The sequence below is a fragment of the Patagioenas fasciata genome, chromosome 2 (genome assembly GCF_037038585.1).
Source record: "Patagioenas fasciata isolate bPatFas1 chromosome 2, bPatFas1.hap1, whole genome shotgun sequence".
In the NCBI taxonomy this organism is placed as follows: domain Eukaryota; kingdom Metazoa; phylum Chordata; class Aves; order Columbiformes; family Columbidae; genus Patagioenas; species Patagioenas fasciata.
In genome coordinates, this window is record NC_092521.1 from 92,822,606 (window position 1) to 92,847,435 (window position 24,830).

Here is a 24,830-nt window from a genome sequence, read left to right on the forward strand (position 1 = left end):
GCCTGGTCTGCTAATGCTCCAGATAACACTGTAAGATTTGGAAGCAAAGATAGCTCTGTTGACTTCAGGTATTTCACTGGTGTAAATGAGTAAATCATATTGGTTGCAACTATTTAGAGTTGTACTGACTTTGTGCGTAAGTTAAAATCTTGTTGATTTCCGAGTGGTACCACACTTTCATATATCTGTAAATGTTGTTAGGGTCTGTGTGCTGTGCATTTGATGTCTAATTCTGTCTGCAGAAATCTCTCTTTTCTGAGCTCATGAAACTCACTCTTCTTTTTTTCTATTAACTGTATTGCTACAAGCGATGGGCTTGATTTTTTTATCTACTGCTGAAAACAACAGTGTGAGTAAAATCATATTCCTTTAAATTCTAGTACTGGAGAGTGATTTCATGCAGACTTTTCTGTTGACAGACTCTCAGAAGGAGTATATTCTAGCAAAGTTTACAGTGCTGTATCTCTAGCACAGAAACATGAGGTTTAGTGAGGAAGTATACACTGTCTGCCCGTTTCCTGACTGATCACTTTTGATATGAGTTGTGGTTTGGATTATTTTATAAATTCACTTTTGTTAAGAATCAGTTAAACAGAATCATTCATAGTGATGAGATAAAAATAATTGCCACTGATTCTTACAATGCCTTATTTGTAGGAGCATGAACAAAGAGCAATCAGAAGAGTTCTTATGTGGGGTCCAATTTGACTTAATAGTGATTGAAACAAGCACCTGAGCCAAATTAAGTAGTGGTATAGATGATGTGAACACCTTTTAGCAGTCAGGAGCCTTTCCTCAGAACACCTACTTGTAACAGTGAAGAGCTCATGTTCTTTTTTCCTTCATCTCTGCAGTTCTGGCAGTCAGGGGAGCTAACCTGAAGAAAAGAAGAATCTTGAGACCTTCCTTCCCCTACCATGATGCTGAGCAGCTGGCGCAGGAGCCACTGATCAGCTGCATGTTGCAGTGATACTGTCTGGGTAAGTTACAGCAAGTTTTGGCCTTGAAAAGTAACTGACGTGCAGTGTTGCCTTTATACCAGTAATTTTGAGCCTCTTGTCTGCAGGGATTTTGGGTTACTTCTGAAGGCCCCTGTTTCCCATGCAGGAATCAGTGCTGCCAATGTAATGCTTTGGAATTCTGCAACTTGAAAATGTTTGTTTGCTGATTTCTGCAGTGCAAAGAGTTTGGTGAGATTTAAAGTGAATGGTGTAGGAATGTATATTGCCCGGGCATTTTGTGGAACCTTAAGTACAAAGCTTTTATTCAATAAACTGAATATGGGGTCATTTCAGATCATATGGGAAATTAACAGGATTATAGGGGTATCCAATTAGATGTTGGCAAAATAGTAGTCGTGTTTTTGGATGAATAATTTTTACTAAAGCTGTGAGAAGAAAAAAAAACTAATTGGTAAATTTAGTTGACAAACTCAGTGTTCCCTTTTTTTGATGAAATCATTGTAGTTCTCCAGGTTCTAAAAATGACCCATATTCATTTTTCATTAAAATGTTCACTGATCATTTTCACTTAAAAATTAATTAAGAATAGATGTAGATCAGGTACTATATAGTCCATTTTCCAAAACATTACAGTCTTGGAAGGGGTAGTATAGCTGGTAAATTCAAAATGTTGCTAACCTTTTCTATCCTTAAAACAGATAGCATGGAAGTGAAATTTTTTGTAGAAAAAAAACCCCAATCACAATGCTAGAAACAGTTTGTGAACATCTCATGTAGAAAAAAATAATATTCCATTTAGTTTTATTGTTGTTGTTAAGCCAGCTAAAGAAAGGAATTTATAATATTTTGTTACCAAAAATTATTTGAGATTCAGAACATGCATATGACGGAGAGCAAAGTACTTGCCTACCATTTATTAGGGACTTTCTTGCATAGTACTCTTCAAAAGGGGAATGGGGGAAAGGGACCTGGGGGTCCTGGTGGACAACAGGATGACCATGAGCCAGCACTGTGCCCTTGTGGCCAGGAAGGCCAATGGCATCCTGGGGTGTATTACAAGAGGGGTGGTCAGTAGATCGAGAGAGGTCCTCCTTCCCCTCTACTCCGCCCTGGTGAGACCCCAGCTGGAATATTGTGTCCAGTTCTGGGCCCCTCAGTTCAAGAAGGACAGGGAACTGCTGGAGAGGGTCCAGCGTAGGACAACAAAGATGATGAAGGGGGTGGAGCATCTCCCTTATGAAGAAAGGCTGAGGGAGCTGGGTCTCTTTAGTTTGGAGGAGACTGAGGGGTGACCTTATTAATGTTTATAAATATATAAAGGGTGAGTGCCACGAGGATGGAGCCAGGCTCTTCTCAGTGGCAAACAATGAAAGGACAAGGAGTAATGGGATCAAGCTGGAACACAAGAGGTTCCACTTAAATTTGAGAAAAAACTTCTTCTCAGTGAGGGTGACAAAGCACTGGAACAGGCTGCCCAGGGAGGTTGTGGCGTCAGCTTCCCTGGAGACATTCAAAGCCCGCCTGGACATGTTCCTGTGCGACCTCACCTAGGCGTTCCTGCTCCAGCAGGGGGATTGGACTAGATGATCTTTCGAGGTCCCTTCCAATCCCAAACATACTGTGATACTGTGAAAAGACCTCTGTATTTATTGTATTCTGTTTGCACACCTGCTCACTCTCAAGATAGTGAAACTCCCAGAACACTGCTATTATAAATACAAGATACTACTTATCTTCTCTACCCTAGTAGTTTGGTGGCTTTTTTGTGTGTGTTTGTTTGTTTGTTTCCTTTTTTCTTTTTCTTATCAGTGGTTCAAAATCACAGGTGATAGCCCCTGGAATTAAAGAGTAGTATGTCAAAATCTAATAAGAAATGTTGATTACCCTGCCTAGGGATTTAACCAGTGGAACCCACAACGGTAATTTTTGAAGTGAGACTGTAGGTTCGGACATTTATAGTGGTGGTGACAACTTTGAGTTGCACTTCAGCATTTTATTTTTTTTTTTAGTGACTTTGAAAGGACATAATTTTGCATGATGACGGTAAGTAGATACTTTGTCTGGTCTTCCTGCTTGATGTAGAGGATGTGCAATGGCTGTGGGGACACTAAGTGCTGCCTTAATGTAATAGCTGTGTCCCCTCTAGTCTGCATGTGACCAGTCACAGGAGCTGCTCCAGCCGAGGCTGCTACTTTTATGTGACCGTGCAGGAGTTCCAAAACTTGTGAGGATGCTGAGAGCATAACCCTGGATAAATACATCACCACCTGGCAAATGACAAGTAAGAAATAACTGACCTTTTTGTTTGTTTGTTTGGTGTTTTTTGTTTTTGTTTGTGGTGTTTGTTTGTTTTTAAATATTTTGTTGAGTTGCTGGGCTGACCTCACTCAGAAACAGATTAATAACAAGTCTAGTAGAATAACATAGGGATTTCCAGACTGGCTTGGAGCTGAAATTCCTCCCTCTTAATATACTTGGAGTCCAGTTCTGGAGGTTCTGAGTTCAGGGCACATTGGAAACAAATCTGCAGTTGATGAGGGCAGGGGAATCTGTCTCTGTGCATGGGTAATTCTGGTGTCCCCATGAGTAGGATGGTAGACTGGTGTCAGTGAGTGTTTTACTAATGGATGTATTTTAACTTACTACAAGTTATTTGAAGAACCACTAGCATTGCTTTCTGTCATAGGAACAGCCGCAGAGATCATAGTTAAGGCTGGTTGAAAAATGTTTTCCCTGCAGTTTTCTTCTTATTTTATTTTTGTTTGTTTGTTTGTTTTGGGTTTTTTTTGGTTCTGAAAGTCTAGATAGGACACATTTTAGCCTTTGAATAATTGTCAAATTCTTCCCTGTTGTCATTCTGTGACAACGAATGCTAAGATTCTTAGGCTGCATGATTGGTCACCTAAATTACACAATACAGGTGCTGGTTTTGTATCTGACAGCTTCAATTTAATGAGTTATATATTCTGTGAGCCTTATTGGACCTGTCAGAATAATTTGATGTGTGTTTTTTTGGGAGTAGTTGTTTGTCGTTGTTGTTGTTGGTTTTCTGTTTTGTTTTGTTTTTTTAACCCAAAAGGTAGAGTAGTATTCTATGGTATTCACCCCAAAAAGAAGGTAGGAGGTTAAAACTTCCTTTTATCTACAAAAATAATTTAATTCAATGTGGGATACATTTCTGGTTTGTGATCAGCCAAAATGAGTAGTGGGCCCCACATTTGTTTTCTGCAAATACTTGGATGAAGGAAACTTTCCTCACACAAATACTTACAAAAAGTAAGGTCAGTTAACATGTAAAACCAAATTCTTTTCAGAAGTCATGGGTATTTCTTCAGTGCTAATTCGAATACTCAAATTATGGTCCTTCAACTCTGTTCAAAAGTCTTGAATGTGGCTGTTGCAATGTTGTGGTTAAAGGTATTCTGATTTTTTTTTTTGTTATGCATCGTGGCTTGAATCAGGTATGATTGTTCTGAGATCAGGAGCTAAGGCACGTTTTCCTCTGACCTTGTGGTGTCCAAGAACTCATCACTGACTTTAGAAGACTGCTAGGATCAAGCAGTTTTTGTATCAGTAAGTCATGGTGAGGGAAGGGCAGTGTGGCAGCAGACGAGTTAAAGTAGCTCATGTGGAACTGTCAGTTGCCCAAATAATCTGATTCCATTAAACTGGGAACTTGTGACACTGTTCGTAGGGGCACAGGTGATAAATGAAATGGATGGCCCACTGTGCAACTGCAGATTAATAATTGTCTTTAAAAAGTAAATATGGTCTCCAACCATATTTGACAAGAAGCGGAAATTATTCTTTGCCAACCATCTATTTACTAAACCAAATGAGAACTGCCGGAGCATATGAGGGCTAGCTAGAAGGCAGGGTGCGATGCTATTGCAATTAGACACTGTCAGCAAGTTTTTGCTACAGTTCACATGATTAACACCATCCAGCAAAACCTCCTGGTCAGTTGTGCAAGATAGTTGTCTCTTTTCTGGATACTGTTAGGACACTTTACTTTCAAAACTACAATGGTAACTTTTTTCCCTTTCTTTTCCCGTTTTTTTTTTTTTTTTTTTTTTTTTTTCCAGTGAGGTCAAACAACATGATTTAATCCTTTATGAATTGCATATGAGGTCGCAGGGAAAGTGTGCGCAGCTTGGCTTTGATCAGGCGCGCAGCCTTCAGGCTTTGTTGACAAGAGCAGATCGCGGTTCCCTTGGGCCACCGGGGCAGCCCCCGGGCCCGATCCGGCTCCAGGCGCGGTGCAGGTGCGCGGCGGCGCCGGCAGGGGGCAGTGTTCGCGCGTGGATGGAGCCCCCGCCCCACCGTGCCCGGACCCAGCCGATTAAAACCCGCCTTTTTGGACTCAGAACTGCGTTCATTAAGCGAGTCCTGAGCCGGGGGATTGTCAGGCCGGCAGGTCTCTTGAAAGGTTCAGCAAAGCACAGGTGTTGCTCTGCAAGTGCGTGCTCCGAAATGAGACTGAAACCCTCTCAGAGGAGAGGAAAAAAAGGAAAAAGAAAAAGAATAAAAAGAGCATATGTGTGCTATTCATTTATTCAGAGCCATGCAATCTGCCAATCATCCTTTACATCACTCGGTGCCTCGGGAAAAGCTGCTCAGAAACAATCTTTGTTACTCAAGAGAACCAGGCTTGTGCTTTAGTGCCACTTGGAGAAAGCATGTAACATTTTTTCCCTTATGAAATTCAGCATGCATAAATCAATTAGAAGATCTGAAACCTCTGACCCTTGCAGATTCAGACCAACCCAAGATAAACACTCTCCTTACTTCCTCACTCTTACCCTCATAAATAAATTAAAATAAAATAAAATTGAAGGGAGGAAAAGGGAAAGTCTGAAATGATAGCCCAGGCACTCTAGAAGGGCTGTTTGTCTCAACTGTGTGATTATGCTCTCTGGCTGTAGAGATGCTGTGTGTCTAACATGCCTTGAACAAAATCAGAACAGGATAAACTTTTTTTGTTTTAAACTAGCAAAAGTTTGGCTTTAACAGAAATTATAATACGTTGTCAGCAGTAACAATAGGCAGGGATGCAAGATCTTCCTTCCCACCCCTCCAGAAGAGTAAGAACCCTGTGTCATGGGATGCCCGTGGGCACTTCGATTTGCAGCAAGATCCACACTTTGGGAGGGCAGTGTACTGAATGTCACTTTGGAACAATGAGTCATGAACACCAATCAATTCAGACTTCTTTTTAGTAGGGCGGCTGAGTGAAGTTTGTTAAAGGATGATATAGAGACCCAGAGAAAGGAAACAATTTAGAACACCACTGGAAGAAGGGGATGTATTGATCCTACAAAATCCAAGAGCTGTGCTACATATTTTTGATAATCATACATTGACATCTTAATATGTTAGTTTACTTTAAAAATGCCATTGCTTATAACTAGGGTGGGGTATATTTTCATCCAATTACTCAAGCAATTAGATTCATAGCTACTCTTATGCTGTACCTTTCATGCTTCAGTGATCTTTATTCTCCAGTTCAATATGTATTGAGCTGGGACAGCTGCCTTTCAATTTGGTTTGCATAAAAGCCACACTAGTCCTTATCTCCAGATTATCTAATCTTGGGATAAAATGTAGCTCTTATTTAATTAGTTGTGATACAAGATATTCTCCTTGTATATTTCTGAGACACCAAACCTTGCACTATTGCTAAAAGGCATCTGTGTGACACTTTTCACTCCCTCTAGCTCATATTGATTGCTGTCTTCACTTTCTATGGGAAAAGAGTTTGTGGAGGTATAAAAACATGAATGGGCCTTCAGAGATCATCTAGACCAGGGATGTCAAACTCATTTTCACTGGGGGGGGAGGGGGGGGTCACATCAGCCTTGCGGTAGCCTTCAGAAGGCTGAAGGTAGTTCTAGGACCGTATAAATGTAACTACTCCTACATTTATTTAGTAATTATTTATTTAACTGCTCCTATATATTCCTCTGGCTCAGCCCAGGATCAGACACCAAAACTCCTCACAGCACAGAACTGTGTTTCTTGGGCCTCTAGACACTTTGATCAGCCCCTGCCCAGAGGGAAAGAATTTGCCCTTCGAGGGAGAATTCTCTCTGCCATATCCATATTGTGGATTTGTTTTTGTGAAGCCTGTCAGTGAAGATCACCTGTCAGCGGGCTCATGGTGAGGGTAGGGTGGGCCAGAATTTATCCTGTGGTACTTTGCAGACAGGTCTATAGTAAACACATTTTTTAATTTTTTATTTTTTTTTAAATTTGAATCTTTTAAAGGTCTTCCAATCTTATAGTTTTTGAAATGTCAGGTTTTCATTGAGCTGCTATTGCAGGAATCAGAATTTAAAAATGTCTTTAGCTAGATTCAGAGTCACATGTCTGATCTGAAAGTCACTGAGAGTAGCTCAGAAATCCTGTGCTTGAATCGTAGCATCGTTGTCCATTTAAGGCTGTTGAGGATGAGGAGGGGTGCTAGAGGAAAAAAGGCTGTATATGCTTAAAACCAATAACTTTCACTATCCACGTGTACTCAGAGAATCAAAGTCAGTTAATAAGTTCTGCATGTATGCTTCTGGACCTCACTTTTTTTTTTTTTAAATTTTATTTTTATTTTGACCTATCTTGCTTCTTCCCTTGATAGGAATAGACTGCATAGGAGGTTCTTAACCAGCAGCCAAAATATGGCTCACATGTTTTTGTAAGGTTAGTTATACAGCTGTTTTGGGTAAAATTGTTGCCGGAATGGAATTTGACCTATAGTGTTAAACTCCCTGTGTGATTTGTTTGGGCTGTGCTTATAAATTGTTTGGGTTTGTTTATGTCCATCTGTGTAAATTCTAAAATAAAAAGTCACCTGAATCAAACAGTGTACTTGTCTGCTTTTGTGTCTGCTGGATGAAATCTGAAAATAAGAGAGGAGAAAAAAAGCTATTTGATCAAGGCGCTAAAGGAGACAAAAGCTCTCAGATTCCAAGTATGGAAAGTTTTCTTATTCCTCTTAGTGATGGGCTAGTCTCCAAAAACCTGTGAAGTGTTCAGTTTGAATAAACAATCAAAGATCTGGATGTTTATCTGAGGCTTTTCTATAGGCCTTTGGGGTGGAAATGGGTTTGGGAGGCTTGAGAGAATGAGGTCTTTGTAATCTTTGTATTTAGTGTGGTCAGGAGTACCACAGGCATGGTCTTTCTTCCAGTCATTTGGCATTTCAGCTTCCTCTTCTGGTCCCACATCAAGGTGGATGATGCTGAAACAAAATAAAGGGTCTTAAAGGAACACTGTGCAGAGAGAAACTAGAAATTTATATTAAATTTTCCTTTCCACTTTCCTTAGATCACAAGGTCTCTCTTCAAAACCATGTCTATGAAGGGACTCTATGCACAAGTGGATTTTCTCTCTCTTGAAATAAATGTGCAGTCACTCTGGCACAGGGGACAAGCTAGCCAGGTCAGGACTTAAGTGGTAGATGAATCTATGGTTTTAATTCCATTTTTGTTTCTGTTAGTGCAGTGTGACTGTATTCCAACTTTCACTGAGTTTCGTCTTTACTGATATCTTTATCTTTAGGGATCAAGGGGAGTTTGAGGCTTTGAAAAAACATTGGGATGTCCATTTCAAACTGGATGAGGTATTTGGGAAGATTCTTGGTTTACCCCAGGTGGTTTGCTGACTCTTGCTTCTGCTTGCTCGTTATAAACTAAAATAAAGCCTATGTCAAAAAATCCCTCATAAATCCCCCTGCTTCCTCATGGGTTGCATCATCTAAGGTGCAGAACATTGTAGGGGGGTCTTTTACCACCTGTCTCTTGGTTTGACTACTCAAAAGTTGTGCTGGTGCTCTGAAGCTTCAAGCTCCAGCTCTGCGTCAAGAGGTGCTTGATTCAGAGAGCTTGTCTGGCTGGTTGTGAAAAGCTGAGTGACATAAATCATCTTTCTCTCCCAGATGGAGAACATCATCTAGGTGTACAGGAGGTACTGTTGGCCAAGGCACTATTGAAAGACTGTGGAGCTTGCTTAAGCAGGATGAGAACCTAACAGGACAAGTCAGAAGTCCCTGTATAAACCACCCATGTACATATAAGCCACTTTCAGTTGCTTCTCATTAAAGCAGTCCATGCTAGCATAGTTTTTTTTTTTCTATGAAGGGCATCTTCTAGGTATTAGGGAAAGGTCTGTGATTAAATTCACAGTAGTGAACACCAGCCTGCCACTACAGGCCAGAGTACAGCCAGCCTGTTTCAAATCAGTTCACAGTATCAGTGAAAATCTATTTGGCACTTGCTCATTACCCTTTTTAGGCCAGAGGAGATTATCCATTGTTTCCTTTAATGTCATCTGTTTGGTTTATGAGGAATGACTCAAGGAAGTGTTTCTCTAATTCAAAACAAACAGTCTGCTTGCACACCAATTGTCTGAGTTTCAATTGTCCTGGGGAGTTTAGTCTGCACACATGTCAAGTGTTACAAGAGTGGAAATGATTTTCAGGATCAAGAAGAAGAAAGAGAGAGAAACATCTTCTAGGAAGCCATGGCTGTTAATAGCTTTTCATCTCTAACCTATTGTAAAGATCTGGCTGAAAATTAAGCCCATAGTGAGGTAGTACACCGTTAGTTACTTACCCCTGGGTTCCTCTAATTGGTACAAAAAGGCAGATTATCCTAGAGGACAGTTCAGAGCACCTGGGACAGGATCCTGCTTTATGGTCCCATGAAGGCAATGATTTCTGTCTGCTCACGAATGGCCCAGCTGAGTAACTGTGCTGTCTGAAGTCAGACTGTGGGTAACTCCCTCATGTCTCCCTCTTGTATGCAGTAAACAAGAGTCTAAGCTTGCTTGTACTGAATTGACCCTTCTCTTCATCACAAATTTCAGTTGTGGCTAGATCATACTTATAAAATGCAACATATGAGTTTTACAACTCTTACTCATGTAAAAATTACAAAGAAATGTATATTTGTTAAGAAAATGTATAGCTTAGAGGTGGAAAGGGTAGGAACAACCATTTTAATAATGATGCCAACCAGTTCAAATTCAGTCTGGCTCAATCATAAGGTGCTGTCTTCCAGAAGGTGTTTCTTGGCCCAAATGAAGGGGGTTGAATATGACTGGTAAAGATGGTTTGTTAAGCATCAATATTATAGTTGGTGCTTCATCAGATAGTAAATGTTCCTAATCCCTGTAAAATTTACAAAAGGAGACATCATGTTCTAGGAAACTCAATAAAAAAAATTAAAATAGGTTACAGAATATTATAAATAGTTATTGACAAACCTCAGGCATTTTCAGAAGCACAGAAAACCTAACTGCACTGTAATAAACTCCTGTGGGACCTAGATAATTGTTTGTCAGGGTGCTTGTTAAAATAAGCAGTCTTTGCAACCTGGGAATAACCAGGACACATCTAGTTTGAAATGAACATCTGTACATAATATTCTTAAGGACATTACCTCACATGGATCAGTATTTAAAGCATACTTTAAAAATAAAGTAGTAGACAAATGAGCCATCAATAAGTGCATACTTACATGCTGAAAGTAGCACGGTGGATTGGAAGAATCATGAAAATTAACATCAAATCTGAGGTGAGCTTTTATATGGACTGCACAGGTCAGGGAGAGGGCAGCGTTCCTGCTGTTAGGAGCGTTAAAGTGGGGAGAGGTGGGTGGATAGGAGTTTTTGTGCTGTTACCATGTGTTTTCTGCAAGTGTGTGTAATGCAGAGCTGTGTCTATATGCACACTGTATGGCTCACTTGTGCTTCTAAAATCAGTGACAGAATCGAACTCCTAGTAAACTCAAACTGTTACAATTTCAAGGGTGGTGGACTGGCTTAAAAAATGTAGAAACATTTTTTAGTGCTTGTGTTGATGTATGCCTCTGTCCATGCCCACCATGAGGTCCATGGCACCACTAACATTGGAGGGATTTGTTGCCATGTGTGATGTTCTCTTGCATGTCTCAATTCAGCTGTTGAGAATCTTATTTTCCATGTACCTTTCCTCTGTTTCGCTGTTGTGTCATTCCTCCACGCTTTCTGACAAGAAAATGTTACCACGTAGTTGTCATCCTTGTGCTAACCAATACTCCAACTAAGGCTGGTAGAATAGATTCTTTTCTACTATAGTGTTTTAACTCCTGTCAGTTGAGTTATTCTAGTTTTTGGCAGTTGTAACTAATCAGATCACTAGAAGATATATATATATATATATATATAATAAAATTTATCGATGGCTCTGGAGGGATTGTGTGAGATAATACTGTATCTGAAGGCACCATAAGAGAGATTTCCTGAGAAGCAGTCACTGTCTGACCCTCTTAATATTAAAAATATTTGGTCCTTGTATCAGCCCTGTGGTATTAAATTACGTGTTCCACAAATCACAGATTAAAGTCTTCTGCACGTGACGATTATGTAGTATAATCAATAAGATGACCACTTCTAGAGTTCTGAATTGCCTGGTTTTAGAGGCAGTTAAAAATGTATAAGAGGAAATTAGTGAAATCCATTTTGTTTTCACTCTGCAGCATTCAAGTTTTCATATGTTATTTTTAAATGTAAAATACAATTCTAATTAGGCTTTTAAAAGCAGCTCATGGATGTTTCATAGAGTAATGGAAAATAAAGCTGAGGAGAAACATCAAGGTGTAGAATCAACTTTATATGTATTGTTCTTGACAGATATTTGTCTTATCCCGATGAAAAACTCCGACTGGAGATTCTACAATCTCTCTAGGCAATCTGGTTTAAGGCTTAACTGTTCCTACTGTTAGAAAGTTTTTACTGTTGTCTAAATCTCACTTGCTGAAATGTCAATATCTTACTACTTACCCTGCCAAAGTACATAAATAGTATGGATTATGCCCCTTTTCTTTGCAAAAGTCCTTATTTCTTTCTCCCTTAAGAGTATAAAATACCTTTTTTTTTTTTTTCAATAACTTTTAGGCACTTGGTGTGCATGTTGCTGTTCAATATGTTTGCTATAAGAACTGCAGCGCATTTGGTACAGTTGTATTATCCCAAATGCTTAGTTGTGTCCCCCTTATATTTTTTGTGTTGTTACTTTTTTCACTCATGTGCAGACTGATGCACAGTCAGTTTCTGCAGTGATTTTGCTCACAGTTCCATTCTAAACTGCTGTAATGCCATATTCCCAGGACATCCATAAATCTGTTCTATTTTGACTATTTATCTTGCAGGCAATAAATATCTGTTTACAAAGTGTGTTTCATGAATTCACTCAAATTACATTTGGGCTGCTGCAATCCTGGAAAAAAAAAAAGAGGTGCTAAAGGTTTGATGTGGGAGAACATTGCATTTAACTTCAGGGGAGAACTAAACTTGTGATTCTGTCATCAAAGGTGAAACAGCAAAGCCCTATTTCTTGCTAACACTAAACCATTTATTCTTATTTAGCTGTCATTTTTATTACAGGCATTCAGTCTGATGCTCATGACAAAAAAGTTCAAACATGCTTCAAAATGAATTTGTTGCATACCTAGTGTAGAAAACTATACTTTATGGATGGTAGCTGGAGGTGGCTTGTGGTTTACCACTGATTATAAATTATTTAAAAATATATATAATTGATATTCAGAACTGGTAGCATCATTTTTTATTGGAGCATACTCTTGTCTGTGTTTATTTGTGGTTATAGGCATGCAGACGAACCCAGACATATGGTACTTAGTAGCTTGGTGGACCCAACAGCTCTCTGTTTACACTTGATCTATAAAACTGCTGTTTATGCAAGTGTTTTTAGAAAAAGTATTAAGTTATAATTGGGAGTATACCTTTGTGAAGGTGGCATAATGAAGAACAGATTCTTACTGTCTGATAATGTAGTATTTCCTTTAAGGAAAAAGAGTAGTTCCTTAATCAGTTCGTGTAAATAGGACTTACTTAAGTGAATGACACATATATATAAGAAGCCAAATTTCTGAATGTCTGAAGTCCCAGCATAAATTCCACCCTCTCTTGCATTCATCTACAGTAGCAAAGATTATTGCTATTCACAGGTATTCCTAAGGCTAATCTGTTTTGATCCTTTCGAATATAATCGTTTAGATTCTTTTAGTAGATACCACACTTAGCTTTTTTCCCAGTCTGCCAACAACAGCCCTTTACTTCCCCAGCTGAGAAAGTGCAGCAACATGCAGTTGTGTACCTTGTTAAAGCTGTGAAAAGACAGTATTTGCAATGTGAACTTGAGCTGTGGCCCTCATTCACACTCTGGGAGGCCATGGCAGAAGGTCCCATCTTCCTTTTTTCCCCTGGTTTCTGTGGTCATGAGGGGAGAGTTGGTTTTTTTCCCACTGTACAGGTTACATTTATGATAAATGTTAGATATCTAACTTCCCTTAGACTTCGCGGCAAAATAAAAGCAAGTAATTTTACTGCATAGCAACAAAGTGTCCCATGGGCTTTTGAACAGTGTGCTCCCACATAGCTTTGCCAGCCATCAGGCCTATGATGTTCGGCTACTAAGCTCAGATAATTTTTGAACTAGAGACTTTCACTTTGACCACCCAGTGGCACTTTATTATTTCAAACTTTGAATTCATAAGCAAAATCATTGGGATCAAAGTGGGACGATATGCTTTAGCCACAGTTCAAAATGCCCCTGTTATTGTAAGAGAAGATTGATATATGTATCCTGCAAAGTTGTTATATTTAAAAGCTAAAGTGAATAGTGTGTGATCAAAGACTGCGTAGTGTTGAGGCTATAGAAATGTGTGTTAAATATATAAGTCAGCATTCCTTGTGTCTTAATGGGAAGTCTGAACTTCAAGCAGAAACTAAAGCAAAACTCTGAGGAGGAGCTGAATAGTTCATGCAGTGTGGTAAATGGTCCAGCTCGTGAACTTCTGAGGATATGGGGAATGGCTGTTTAGGCAGCACAAGATATCTGAACAGGCAAACGCTTCCTTCTCTGCTTGGTGTTTAAGGTCTATGCTGCTGCCTATATGTCTGCAAGAGAAATGGATCTAGAGGGCTTGGTCTGGTACATTTAGGGTTGCCCAGACTTGATTTGGAAGAGAGGATTTTGCTCAGATGATTAAAGTTGCGTGCCTGTCATAGAATAAACATATTTGATATTTTTTTTTCTACCTTGCATGTTTCTCTTCTTTTAAATTATGTATTTCCTGAAAATAATGGCTGAAAAGACGTTTTGTGGAGTTTTTAGTGGAAAATGGATGCTCAAGTGGAGAGGAGGAGAGTTGTGTGGGGAGGGACCTTTGCCTTCTGTTTTTGACTCATATACTGGTTTTCTCTCTGAGCAGGTTTCCTGTCAGATTCTCAAGAAGACCAGCTGACCTCACTCAAAACACTCTGGAGCAAGTGAGAGGTTTACCGGTAATTTTATTACCCATTGGCAATGCCAGCATGGTGGGCATCAACTGAGCATGTGTCTTCTCTGTGGATACATGTGGAAAGTTACAGATTGTGCCCAACCAGCTTGTTACCTCCATAGATGATGCTGGCACAGGTTGAACAATGAAGCCAAAAGGTGAAATGACACAACCCAGATTACAAAGCAGAATGTTAGGACCGAGGAAAGTAGGATGCCCAGTGCATACTCAAGGTACTACTTAACAGATAAAATCCTTATGATTCATGACTGTTACCCTGTTTGTGCCAGAAAACACGCATGACACTTTATCTGGCAACCTGATTGATTTATGTGTCTAGCTAATGTACTAGCAAAAGAACTGAAACATTCATTGCAGTGGTCCTCTTGCTTTCAGTGCTGATTTTAATTGCTTTAGGTTTTGGCACTCCAGCATGACACACTTATAAATCTCTTGGCTTTTTTAACCTGATTATCAGGGTCACTGAAAGTGATTTTAGTAAGCCACTGAGTGTCATTAGTCACTATGGAAAGTTTTGTGAACATATGTACAAAACAGCAATCTGGACAAAAAATTTTGGAAATAATCACTTATAATGTCTAACTCCACTTAAGTGTTCAATCTGAATAAGCAACCGGTAGGTTGGTTGCTGCAGTTCTGGCTCTGAGTTTAGTGTGCAACTACGTTTAAACTATGTAGGATATAAATTAGTCTGCTCTGTGTTTTCCAATTTCCAGCCCAATAATGGCGTCTCATTACTACAGAAGTTCTAATACAATAGTGATTAAAAGTAATCAATAATGTAAGGATATCTGCTAAATAAATAAAATATAGAACATCTGTGAATATCCAGATAACTGTCTTGGCCACATGTGTTCTCAAAAATGAATTATAACTGTTAGAGAAAATATCTGTCAAGAAAAAAAAAAAAAAAAGGAGGGTAGTAGATTACAGAAAATGGACATATACTCAGACCTGTTCTGAATCCTGTCATGAGTTATGTTAAAAACATGGCTGGTGAGCCATAGTATTTCCCAGTCAGGTACTCATCAGTCACAGGCCACACAATGTCATCTTGGACGTATTTTTACAGAAGGATATGGTCCCTTCTTAACTATTGCTTCAAGTAGTCAGAGATGAGATTTTGGCACTTTTTCCCCAACATCAGACCTTAATTGTCAGCGTTGTTGGGCTAGATGCTTTTCTAAGAGATGCAGATGTATCCAGGTAGAGGTTCTCACTCATATCATGGTGGATTATACGTTACCCAGGTTGACTGGTATGTCACTGAGAATGCTGTGATATTTCTTGTCCAGATGTGCATGTGCTAATAGCAGTAGTAACAGGTAGTAACAACGTCACTTGCCACATATCACGATATATCTGAAAACCAAGCAATCAGTCAATATTGCTGTGCCTCATGATATGCTTTTATTTTCTTTTTTGGAGCAAGCGGGAGAAGAGTGAAAGTAATACAAAATTTGAACGGTCTCATGTTGTTTGGGTGAAGGAGAAATAAGACAGTGTCTGAGGGTCTTCGTCAGCTGCCTCTGTTTGGGGGCCTTTCACTGAGGGCATATTCAGGAAAAACTGCCTCATAAAACTCTTAGGCAAATCATAGCTATAAATCATAGGCAGCAAAACAATTTCCCCCAAGCCAATGGCAAATCGTTGCTATATCTTGAGTGTAAATTACTAACAATCAGCAACACACCTAGGAAATGGAGCAAGTCTACAGTATATTTACGATTTATCAGAGGTGAATATACTTTTGACAGAATTTAAGATCTCCCGAAAAACATAAAGAAATAGGTTTGTTCCTCAGGTTGTACTTATCTCCCTTTCCTGGGGACCTTAGAGCTGATGCAGAAGCTGCTCACCACTACCATTTTATTGCCCATTCCAAGTCTGAGGTTGTTTGGGGGTTTTTTTTCTTTCATCAAGGGACATAATCTGCTAGACAAGATAATTAAGTGCATATAGGCTAGATTCTGATCTTATTTACTGAGTCTGCAGTAAATCTCAACTCACTTCGGTGACTGCAAGGGAGTCATTCTAGATTTATGTTATTATAAATGAGATCAAAATTTGACTTGTATAAATGAATACTAAAGAGGGAAAAGAACTGTTCATATTCATACTCCTAGCCCCTGGCAAAGGCTAACTTAACTTCCTTAGCCTTCTTCATTGAGCATGGAGGGCTTCAGTCACCATTGATCTTCAGGAAGGATTAAACCTAGTTTTAGAGCTTTCAGAGAACAAATCGTAATTATTATTTAATAGTGGTATGGATTATAAATGCTGCATGTGTTACTGCCAAAGGAAGTCAAAAGTCATTCTGATTGTTATATCTGTATTGTATATCTGTTTGTTTCTACATTCACGTTTGATAAAACTAAGGATAATTTCTGTGCTTCAAACACTTTTCCTCCTTCTTAAGCTATACTTTGTTTTCCTGTCAATATTCTTGTTAGAAGCACACTACCAACCAGGTGATATGATTCCATCTTATTGTGCAAGTAGCCTGTGTTTTTTGACAACAGTGATAAGCCAAGTATGCTGCTCAAGATTTCATACCACTCTGCCTTAATGTCTCTAAAAATGTCCTGACCTGAGTTGTCAACAGGAAGCTTCCGCTTGGATTCGCCAATGGCTTGATGTACAACATGAAAGAGTGCTGATTTTTTCATATTTAAGGTTATATCTTCCCCATAGAGAAGATCTATCTTTGTTTTCTTTCCTCTAGTATGGTGGAGAGCTTGAAGAAGGAGTTTAACATGCATTTTTGCTAAACATTTTTCTGAAATGTAATTTTCTTTGAGACTGTGGTAAGCCAGTCCCTTCAACCACTGAAGTATGACCAGAAAATGATTCATTCTGAAGACTGGGGATTGTGGTTGAAGATTTTTTTTTCCCCATTATGTGACTGCAGGAGCATAAATCAAAAACATACTTCCCCCCGCCCCGCCCCCCGCAGTAAACAAAGCCTATCTGTTAGAAAGCAGGGAAACCAGATTTATCTCATCTAACACTGAGATTTGGAGAAAGATGGGTGTTTTTATAGAACTCAGATCTAAGTGGCTTCATTATTTTTGAAGGCAATTATTTCGTGACAAAGAAGGAATCCTGCAGTCGGTGCTTTATGTGTCAGTTGTTATGTGCAATGACTCCAAAGTCAAATATTCCATCTCTTTCCAATTTGTAGATATAACGTAACAGAACAAGTAGGTGATTTTTTTTTTCATACTGTTTCTCATGTTTTTTCTCCGAAGTCTGCAATGTGTCTCTTTTGTGATAGTACATGAAGATATAAATAAAGTGCCTGCCAAGTAATGTCTTATTCTAAGCAGTGAATTGGTAGCTGTTTTGTTCATAGGAAGACCTGAGGTGCTGGACAGGTGATGTTCAGGCATAGACCAGCACAGAGGATGTTCAGGCATCTAATTCTGGCATTGGCTTTGGTAGAGAAAGGTGAGGACTTACCTTTGTAAGTGGTACTTCCTCCCTTGGGTGTTCATCTGTGTCCTCTCCACTGTGTAAATTAATGCAACCATGATCCTCCCCTAGCATCTGGCTACCTGTCGATTTTCTTCTTCAGCTGTAGACTTTTACTGTTCTACTCTAGCTGTAGACTAGTACCATTTAATTGTGAGCAGCCTAAAAATGAAACGCTTTATCTGAACTTCCACAGACTCCATTTGACCTTGAATAAAGCGGACTTGTGTCAGTAGGAAGCCTGGTTAGCTTTTTTTCCTTTATTTTTTTAACAAACAACAAGCATGGTATCCCTCTTTATTTTTCTCTCTTGAAATAGTTTGATTACTGCATTTATAACATGGAAGATGCTGAGCACGACACAAGCCAAACCATGAATAAAAAATGTAGATTAACAGAACAACTTATTTTTGTAGAAAACAAATTCTAGCTAATTGCAAGTGGTCACTAATTTTCCCCCCTTCCTATCTGAAAGGGTCTCCTCAGTCCGTTCCCATACCAGAAGTGCAGTTACCTCATCTGCATCTGGGACTTTTATCTAGGATTCCAAAACAATCTGAGATATGATAAACTGTTGAAGAAAATTACAAAATTGAAAACACTAAAGTGTGGGGAAAAATGTCCCTACCACATTAAAGGTGTCTTTACTTAGAGTAAAACAGATACTTTTTTATAATCTTGCAATAAGAGGAAGAAAGAAATCAATTTTTAAATTAAACCAGTAACAGGAAGATTGGCACTTTGTTGAAAGCTGTTAAGTGATTTAGAAAATAAGTTCACCAATCCAAAAAAAGTTTTTAGAGTTCAAATTCCAATGTTTATTCTACTTGTCACTATCCTTTAATGTATTTCCTTGTAGAGGCAGGGCAATCAACTTCTGATGTCATGTAAGACAGTAATATGGCCAGTAGCCATTCTGTAACTTTAATGTACTGTGTGAGCGTTCAAGGAGTTTTCATCTATTTCTTTTTTCAAGTTGCTTAATCATCTTCTAGACAAATAATAAATATGGTATATTTTTTATGAGCAAATAAAATGAGTAATTGGCAGGGGAAAAAAATTGGCTGTCAGGTCCAATGTACTTCTAAAATGTAACGAAGTGATATACTGAACATTTACATGACAGCTTATATTTAGAGACACCAGAAGATTTTTTAAGAAATAAATACTGAAATCATGTAGCACGCCTCAAAAGTCCAGTTAACTGCAAAACCAATCATACGTCTGGCTCAGTGATACTATACTTGTTAAGCAAAACACGTAGTGTTATTTCTTGGACTTTGCTCCTAGCCGTCTTGCGTGTATTAGCACCTAATTTCTTCCCTTTCCCCTCCTTCTCTCAGGTCACAAGATTGCTCTCTTTGAAGACAGTAGGTCCTAGGAGAGAGACAAGAGGTGCCTGTTGTAACTACAGTTCAAGAGGCACTCTGAACAAAATACCATCTTTGGAAGTTGCTTTAACAACAAAAACTGTTAATTTGTGAAAAGTTTGACACAGGTTACAAAATCAAACTCCTATGCAGTGTCTTGGAAACTCTCCACTATCTAAATCCTGAATATCTGTTGCTGAGATGAGAGGATAGAAAACTTCTTTCAGGTGGAAGAGCAGGTGCAGCAAGTGTTACTCTCAAAGACAAGGTTATTTAGGGAAGCTGTTGGAAAGGATGCACACTGTTCTCTAATAAAGATTTTGCTATCACAAGTTCTTATGTGTTCCTTTGGATGAGAGCAGTGTAGGGGAAAGGGACCTGGGGGTCCTGGCGGACAACAGGATGACCATGAGCCAGCACTGTGCCCTTGTGGCCAGGAAGGCCAATGGCATCCTGGGATGTATTACAAGGGGGGTGGTCAGTAGATCGAGAGAGGTCCTCCTTCCCCTTTATTCCGCCCTGGTGAGACCCCATCTGGAATATTGTGTCCAGTTCTGGGCCCCTCGGTTCAAGAAGGACAGGGAACTGCTGGAGAGGGTCCAGCGTAGGGCAACAAAGATGATGAAGGGAGTGGAGCATCTCCCTTATGAAGAAAGGCTGAGGGAGCTGGGGCTCTTTAGTTTGGAGAAGAGGAGACTGAGGGGTGAACTTATTAACGTTTATAAATATATAAAGGGTGAGTGCCACGAGGATGGAGCCAGGCTCTTCTCGGTGGCAAACAATGATAGGACAAGGGGTAATGGGATCAAGCTGGAACACAAGAGGTTCCGCTTAAATTTGAGAAAAAACTTCTTCTCAGTGAGTGTGACAGAGCACTGGAACAGGCTGCCCAGGGAGGTTGTGGAGTCTCCTTCCCTGGAGACATTCAAAACCCACCTGGACATGTTCCTGTGTGACCTCACCTAGGCGTTCCTGCTCCAGCAGGGCGATTGGACTAGATGATCTTTTGAGGTCCCTTCCAATCCCAAACATACTGTGATACTCTGATGATCAGGTGCAGACAGGAGGAATACTCTGCTGAATTGAATGATTCGTGTTACTCATCAACTCTAACATACTTACTTCAAGGTTCTGTAGTTAGTAGGGCCACAGCCATAGATCTTACAAGCATTTTTCTAACTTTTTACGTCAAATACTGGTAATCAAGGATGAAAGGTGATGAGTCCGGATGATAGTTTGAGTTACCAAATTTTGGAAAGAAAACAAATGCAAGGTAACCTCCCCCACTTGCCCCTGCCTAACCCCCAGCCCCTGCACCACTGTTTTAATTAGCTTAGTTGTTTTTCTTTGGCTTTTAGTCTTTTTGTGATTTGGTTGGTTGTTGTGTTTTTTTTTTTCGTTCGTTTGTTTGTTTGTTTGTTTGTGTGTGTGGTGTTGTTGGTTTAATTGGTTTTGTTTTTGTTTTTCTGGTGAGTGTTATTTGTAGTTGCCACTGGAGTTAATTCCTTGGCTGTTCTGTCAAATGCTAGGTTCTAGTACAGATATTTGTGTATATATGAACAACTGTTTTTTAATAACCTGCCAAGAAGCTATAATCTTCCATTGCAATCCCCCGGGATTTAATTAGAATGGTTTTCCACAGCCTGACATGTTTATGGGGCATAGGTAAAGAGACAGTTCATAAAGCTGTCAATTTTCTGAGAAATTAAAGAAAAATTGGCCTGCTTAGTGCCTTGGCAATTCCATGCTGCTGATAGTAGCATTGCAAACAATGAAATCAAAGGCAATGTAACAAGATACTGATGCATTAGAGATGGGGAGGGTTTAAAATTATATACAAAGGCATTTGTCAATTTGAATTTGAATGCATAAGGGGAGAAATATGGAAAACAAAATATGAACTCCAGTAGCTGCACATTAAACTGCTCAGGTTTAAACAGTGCAAAGCTGAACAATAGTCTCTTCATTGCTTTAACAGTAGCTGTAACTTTCTCTCCTAGGGCAAGTGGGAACGAATGAAAACTGTGGAAGGAAATAAGGCCAGACTACAAAATCACTTGCTACTGATTTCTGTCTTCCTTGCCCACTGGAGTCTCAGGATGCTTTTTCCTATATAACAGAAGGGTATGAGTAATTATTAGAGGTACAGTTCACAGTGTTTCCTCATAGATGGTACAGTCCTGGTCTCTCTGAGACTCTTGTACACACTGGTGTGTGAAAACAACTGCAAAATTCTGTCCATTTTGTTTTTAGTAACTTTTCAGTTGAGCTATTTGGGTCATGTATGATTGTTTATGAAAAAAAGGAATTAAAGTTGCCATCTGTGCCCCTTGTGCAAATCATCTTTAACTTCACGGTGGCATTAAATTGGTATTAAGAACAGTGAGCAATAAGAGTCTGGCACATGGTTTCAATAGCAGGGTGAACTGCTGTTGAGGAAGCTCTGTAGTGAGTTTGGCATTTAAACAGAATTTAATAGAGGTGGTCCATTGTTGTATTCAGAATTGAGCATACACTTCCATAACGTATTTTACATTAATATTACTGAATATAAAAGCAGAGACCTGTATCACTTTTGTCATTCAGTTTCAGTGGCTTTTGTCCAGTTCTGAGAATTGCATTTTGGGAATAATTATGGTCAGGTTGGGGAGCATTCAAGAGAAGGTTACCAGGTACACAGATAGAAAAGTTTCATGATGCACAACTAACCAAGGAAAACCTGGGAAAAAAGGGTGTTTTGTCTTCTAGAAGAAAGAAGTTTGAAGAGGCATAAAGTGGTTTTCTGATATATCAAGGGCTCATCTCCGGATCCAGTGAAGTCATGCCAGGAAGCAGTTAGTCTAATTATCAACAAAAGTGACTGATACTAGCAGAAACTTTATAGCCGTAACTAAGTGTCCTGGTTTCGGCTGAGATAGAATTAATTTTCTTCCTAGTGGCTGGTATAGTGCTGTGTTTGGATTTAGCGTGAGAAGAATAGTGATAATACACTGATGTCTGGTTGTGGGTAAGCATTGTTTATCTAAATCAAGGACTTTTTAGCAAGGAGGCTGGAGATGGCGCAAGAAGCTGGGAGGGGGCTTACCCGGGAGAGCTGACCCAAACTGGCCAAAACGATATTCCACCCTGTATAATGTCATGCTGGGTATATAAACCAGTGAAAAGTATAGCCAGGGGACTGCTGCTCAGGGACAGGCTTGGCATTGAACAATGGTTGGTGAGCAATTGCACTTTGCATCACTCATTTTGTATAGTCTTTCTGTCTTTCCCCCCACCGCCTTCCTGTTAAACTGTCTTCATCTCAACCCACGAGTTTTACTTTTTTTTGATTCACCTTCTCATCCTACTGGGTGGATGGAGGAGTGATCGAGTGACTGCGTGGTGCTTAGTTGTCAGCGGAGGTTAAACCACGACACTGAGTTAATCCCTGAAAAAGCAGGTTATGGAGTCTTTGCCAGTGGGGATTTTTAAGGTTATACAAATTCTTGCTTGTATTTTCTACCCGTTGTAGTAAAAAAATAGATGACTGTTCTAGGTCTCATGTTTTGCATTGTACTATTCTGAGAATTGGTGAAATAAGAGGACACACCCCAAACCAATAAATTGCCATAGCTTCAGTTAATCAAGGGCAAACCCTATCAGGGTGTATACTGCAATAGCAGCGACTGTGCTGTGCTACCACAGATGAGGCAGTTGAAGACACCAGTGTTACAGAAGTGTGCGTGGGAGCTGATAGGGGAAGTACATTTGCTTTATCCAGGTCCTGTGCTGCACATTAAGCTGCTCAGATGTAAAGACTGCAAAGCTGAATAGTGGTCTGATCAGGGCATATGGACTAGACTCCATAATTCTCAAAGTAAACAGAAGTGTCATGTTTCAGGCTGATGGTGTCATGGCCTATGGAAAAGCCTGTCTTCCTTGCTATCTTGTGTTCTCTTTATCTCTGCTTGTCTACGTATCCACCTGTCACACACCATGAGAATAGTTGAATGTCTTCCATGTCTGTTTCACTCATAAAATGCATTGCGGTGTGCAATGCAATGTGATGCTGCACCACTGTCCCTAACACTATTCCAGTAGTGATCACAATTAATTCTATTGGCATTTACTGCGGATTCATTTGTTTATTTTTGCTGTTTCATTTCTTAGCAATGTCATTTCCTTTTCTTTCTGCCTTACTCTGTGCCTATATCATCTCTTCTTTCACTCTCATTCGTCTTCATTAGTATTTCTATTCTTTTTTTTTTTTGTCTTTTGCTGCTCGAGTCTCCTCTGCCCAGCTTTTTAAGCTATAGTCATTACTCCTATAAAATATATTGTAGGAGCCATCAGATACAGATTTTGTGTGATGTGTCTCTTATAACCATAAAACACCTTAGGGAGAATACTTTCTCAGCCCAAAACATCATATTTTTGCTTCTTGCAAGATTATTTAACTTCCTGTCTTTTTCTCATTTCTTTTAGGTTCCTACTGCACTTTTTTCTTCTTTTTCTTTTCTTTCCAAGCAACTGTAGAATAAAAGTCACCAAGCCATTGGATATTGTGGTTTGTTTGTTTGTTTTTTTTATATTCCTACACGTACATGGTAAAAAAGGGAAAACAAAAGTTTATGAGTAGAAACTGAAAAAGAAAGGAGTGGAAGTCAAGGAGAGTCTATGCCATAGGTCAGCAAAGAACACAGAGATTGAGTGCAGATCAAAGAAAGTTAAAAATTATTTGACAGCATTTGATTTAGAACAGCCATGCTGAGAAGTCTCCTGTAATAATTTATCCTACCTTTCAGTTGTAGATTGCTGAGCTGTCTTGAAAGAATTCAGAGACTATGGAATGCAGCCACTCTTCATTTATGATTTGAGAAGATAGGATGCAAGGTAATGTGTCAATGCATGATCAAGTTGTCACCCTCTATCAGGACTGCTCTAGATGATTTTCTACAAAAGGCTGTGAACTGAATATTCATGGAAAAGAAGCAGTTTCTCCTATGCTTTATGAGGCTGATGGAAAGAAGCTCAGAGTAGAAGAACACCATGTAGAATTGTGCTCCCTCCTGAGGTTGTTTCATTTTGTAGATGGTCTTTTCCATTATGAGTGCTTCTGCTGTGGTGGGGTGGCATAATAAAAATGGAGTTCAATAGGCTGTGCGTAAGGTTAGTGTGATTCAGTATCTGGTATATCCTGTCTCTTAGAGATTTGCTTCTCATCTGAAATGTATAACAGTATATTCCATTTAATGCAATAATGTCTTCCTGAATTAGACTACATGATTCACTGCAAAGGCAAAGAATATAAATCTCTAATTAATGCATAGAAGAAAATGAGTTAAAATGACACTCATCAAGATTGAACTGTACTATCATCTCAACTACAGAAATTTTTTAGGAGGACTTTCTTAGGGTCATAAAAACTTGTTACAGGGACTTCTTCCACTAGTCGTTACTCGGTGCTGCCTTGACATAGGTAGTGTCTACTATAATGCAACATGCCTGCCAGTGCTACACATTCTGAATTCACGTGTCAACCCATATCCTCCAAAACCATGAGACTGGCTTAAAAATGAGAAAATTTCATACAGTGCTCCAAAATTTGGGGCTTTTAAAATTATATAAAATAGTATGTGAGTGTGTGACAAAACAATGTAAAGGTGTATCATTTAAAAAAAAAAAAA

The 24,830-nt window shown here is 39.3% G+C and overlaps 1 long non-coding RNA gene across 2 annotated transcripts; it reads left to right on the forward strand.

The window, feature by feature from the left end:
* Nucleotides 1-3,170: 3,170 nt before the first annotated feature.
* LOC139827405 (uncharacterized) lies at nucleotides 3,171-21,270 on the forward strand. Of its 2 annotated transcripts, none has more exons than XR_011737940.1 (3): nucleotides 3,171-3,243; nucleotides 14,231-14,532; nucleotides 21,165-21,270. It is a non-coding gene; the product is annotated as an uncharacterized lncRNA (long non-coding RNA). The 2 variants fall into 2 exon arrangements; XR_011737939.1 differs by lacking the exon at nucleotides 3,171-3,243 and adding an exon at nucleotides 10,458-10,531.
* The last annotated feature ends 3,560 nt before the right edge of the window (nucleotides 21,271-24,830 follow it).